The 4,029-nt window shown below is 41.5% G+C and overlaps 1 pseudogene; it reads left to right on the forward strand.

Annotated features, from left to right (window-relative positions):
• The first annotated feature begins 2,026 nt into the window (after positions 1 to 2,026).
• Positions 2,027 to 2,809, forward strand: LOC105297211 (annotated as a pseudogene).
• Positions 2,810 to 4,029: the final 1,220 nt, after the last annotated feature.

Raw genomic sequence — 4,029 nt, forward strand, 5'->3', positions numbered from 1 at the left:
GTTTGCTTCTAGGTATTTGGTAGGGCTGCTATGTCACCTAGCCTTAGCAGAGTGGCCTTATGTAGTAGTTGTCTTGTATGGCCCACTGATGCGGTCTCCCTGATCACTTGAATCAGGTTCTCCAGGTATGTTTCTTATATGAGTTATATGTGCCCTCCTGTTGTAGTTGGTCCTCGGTTGCTGTTTGCTCATTAGTGGGAGGGACTGACCCATGAGCTGATTTGTTGTAAGGACTGGCCATGACTACAATGAAGGAGCTGTTGTCCAGGGCCTGACCCTATGGAGCAAGATTTTCACATTAGGAGGGCTCTGATGCCTGCCCAGTCTGCCTTTTGGGTGTGTCATCCTCAGATGCAGCCCTAGGTGGTGTACCAGCTTGGTCTGAAGCAGGCTACTGGATATGCTGGCCTCAGGGCCTCTTGAGAGGGGCCCTGCCACAGGCCCAGTTTAGCTACAGCCTGTGCCCTGCCCAGGGCCCCTTGGCATGAACTACTGAGCAATCTGCAGATGGGCACCATCTGTGCTGGGCTTGGAGGTACCTTAAGAGGCTAAGCAGCAAACCAAGGTTGGCTGCAACTAGTGCTGAGTTTGGGGCTGCTCAGTAAGAGGTATGGGGCGTGTCAAGGCCAGATTCAGTTGTTTGCATTTTATGAAGCTTTGAGAAATTTTAGGAAACTCCACAGCATGAGCCAAGACAGGCCATTTGTAAGGAAAAGCCACTAGAATCAGCTTGAGTGGGCCTGCCATTTGAGTAGATTGAGGTCTCAGGGAATGATCAGAATGGAATGACCAGTGTAAGCTAGATTATGGAGACTCAGATGTAGCGACCACTTGTGTCTGCATGCTGGGAAGGGGGAAGGCTCAACAATGGCATCTGCCAGCACTTCTTTCTGAGAGAAAGCTTCCCCTTTAGTCCTCGCCTTGATGCCAGACAATTTAGTTCCTCCTCATGTGTCCCTGGTGCCTTTTAAGCTGTTGCCTCAGTGCTGGAGCTCAGAGTGCGTGAGTCCATCAGTAAGTAAGTTCAGGTGTGGGCCCTTTAAAAGGCATGCCTGGGCCTCTAGCAGCACTTTGCCTCAGCCACAATCCCTGATGATTTTCACAACTAGAATTTATGAGGACTCCTCTTCTCAGCACTGGAACTCTGGACTGGGGAATCTGGTGTGGGACTGGGACTCCTCACTTTCCCAAGTGTTCCTTCGTAGCTGAGATATCTCTTACAATTTTTAACTACCACACACGAGTGTGGGACCAACTTGTTCCTAGATTTTGCTTCTCCTACCAGTCTCGAGGCAGCTTCTTCTGTATGTCCTTATTTGCAGGACTTCTGTTTAGCTATACTTCATGCAATTCCCCATAATGGTTATTCTGTAGTTTAGTTGTTGTTTTAATGTGAGTGTGAGAGGAGGCAAGCACAGCATTTACCCACTCCACCATTTTGACTGGAAATCTGGATTTCTTAAGGGTTTTGTTTTGTTTGTGTTTGTGTTTGTTTTAGCTTGTTTGTTTTAGTCTTTCCTACAGAGAATTGAAGAAATCATGGCATTAAGTTATCATGGGTCCATGAAAGTCTCCATTCATTTTCTCTTCCTTCTTCTCTCCTTTCTTCACATTCCTTCACTCCTTCCATCCTTCCTTTCTTCACTATGTCAATACTTGCTCCCATTTCCCATGTTATCAACAAATAGGCAACTATTCAAGCATGTTTGATACATATTCTTTCACTTACATCTATTCTTATAAAATATGAATTATGTGTATTTTTAGATTCTCACCAGCACTGTTTTTTAAGATCTGTGTATGTTGCTATGTGTACATTTAGCTGGTTGCTTCTAAGTACATCATAGCATTCCACAGGGAAATCCACCATGTTTTGCTCAACCAGTCCCTCAGCTATAGATAACTTAATGCCTCCACCTCTCCACTGTATATATATATATATATATATATATATATATATATATATATATATATATATATATATATATATATATATAAAGCCAACTCTCTCTTCCCACCACCCAAGATGTAGAAAAGAAAGAAAGCTAAGGGAAAGAAGGTGGCCCCAACTCCTGCTCTTGTGAAGAAGCAAGAGGCCAAGAAGGAGGTAAATCCCCTATTCGAGAAAAGATCAAGAATTTTGGCACTGGACAGGACATCCAGCCAAAAAGGGACCTCACCCACTTTGTCAAATGGCCCCAATACATTCAGCTGCAGTGGCAAAGGGCTATTCCCTAAAAGCACCTGAAAGTGCCTCCTGCAATTAACCAGTTCACTCAGGCCTTGGACCACCAAACAGCTTCTCAATTGCTTAAGCTGGCCCACAAGTAAAGACCAGAGACAAAGCAAGAGAAGAAGCAGAGATTGTTGGCTCGGGATCAGAAGAAAGCTGCTGGCAAAGGGGCTACCTGTCCTTCGAGTAAGGGTTAATACTGTCACCAATTTGGTGGAGAATGAGAAGGCTCAGCTGGTAGTGATTGCACATAACATGGATCTCATTTAAATGGTTGTCTTTCTGCCTGCCCTGTGCCGTAAGATGGGGGTTCCCTACAGCATTGTCAAGGAGAAGGCCAGCCTGAGGTGTCTGGTCCACAGGAAGACCTGTAGCGCTGTTGCCTTCCCACAGGTTAACTCGGAAGACAAGGGAGCACTGGCTAAGCTGGTGGAAGCTATCCGGATTAATTACAACAACAAACATGATGAGATCCACCATCACTGGGGAGGCAACATATTAGGCTCAAAATCGGTGGTTCACATAACCAAGCTGGAAAAGGCAAAGGCTAAAGAACTGGCCACCAAACTGGGCTGAGTACACTGTCAAGTACTCCATACATAAAAATAATAAAAATTCTCTTTCAAAAAAAAAATAAAATGCCACAATTAAATGTCTTTAGACATATCTGTATGCTTTTCCTCTCTGATACATATGCAGGAGGTGGATTGCTCGTTCATAAGCTATACTACCTGGCATTTGATTCATTTTGACTAGAGTGGTTTCCAGAAGGACTTGACCAGGCTGCATCCCACCAGCAGTACATAATGGTTCCCATATTCCCACAGTTCCACTAATGCCTGACATTGTCCAGAATGGTAAATTTAGTAAATCTAGTGGCGAATTAGGTTATCTCTTTATATGCTTGCTAGCCTTTTGGGTTTTTTCTTTTGTGAATTAATGCTTATGTCTTTTGCACATTTTTCTGTTTAGTTCTTATCTTTTTCTTATTACCAGGAGTGTTTGCTTATTTGTTTATATGTGGTATATATAAGTTCCTTATAAGCCTTTGACAGTATAAATAACTTCTTCATATGTTACTTGCAAATTAATTTTGTCCCTGATGGTCTTCATTGAACTGAAATCTTTAATTCCAGTGTGATAAAACGAATTATTTCTTTTGTTTTTAAAATCATCGTACTTTATCTTCTATGATCTTTATAATATTTTCATTTACATTGAGGTCATAATCCTAAATCCTTAGTTCTGGAGTTGTAGAGTCCTGTGTTAGTTTAGGGATATCTATCTAACAATCATCTATCATCTATCTACCTACCCATCTATCATCAATCAATCTTATCATCTACTGAGAGAAACTGACAGTTTTCTGAAAAGTCTGCCCTTTTTTCCCCATGGGTTTGTGGTGCAACTCAATCATGTGTTATTTCTCTATGTATATAATTTCATCACTGATCTCTCTGTTCTTTCCAGAAATCTATTTGCCTGTCCTTGCACCAATGTATGGACAAATTTTACTACTACGTCTTTGTAATATGTTTTAGTAATTGATAGAACAAGTCTCCCCTCTGCTTTACTTTTTCAAAAGTGACTTTTCCATACACTTTTAAAATAACTTTATTAGGTTGCTCAAATAATATCAACCTGAAATGTTTTTGGAATTACATGTAACTTACAGATTCATTAAACTATCTAATATATCTTATCAGGTTATCCCCTTTAGGAGTATGAAATATTTTTTTAAAATCAGTTCTTCTATGTTCTTTAATAAAAGGGCATTTTCCCCCCACAGAGAGCCT

The sequence above is a fragment of the Pteropus vampyrus genome, unplaced genomic scaffold (assembly GCF_000151845.1).
Source record: "Pteropus vampyrus isolate Shadow unplaced genomic scaffold, Pvam_2.0 Scaffold136, whole genome shotgun sequence".
Taxonomy (NCBI): domain Eukaryota; kingdom Metazoa; phylum Chordata; class Mammalia; order Chiroptera; family Pteropodidae; genus Pteropus; species Pteropus vampyrus.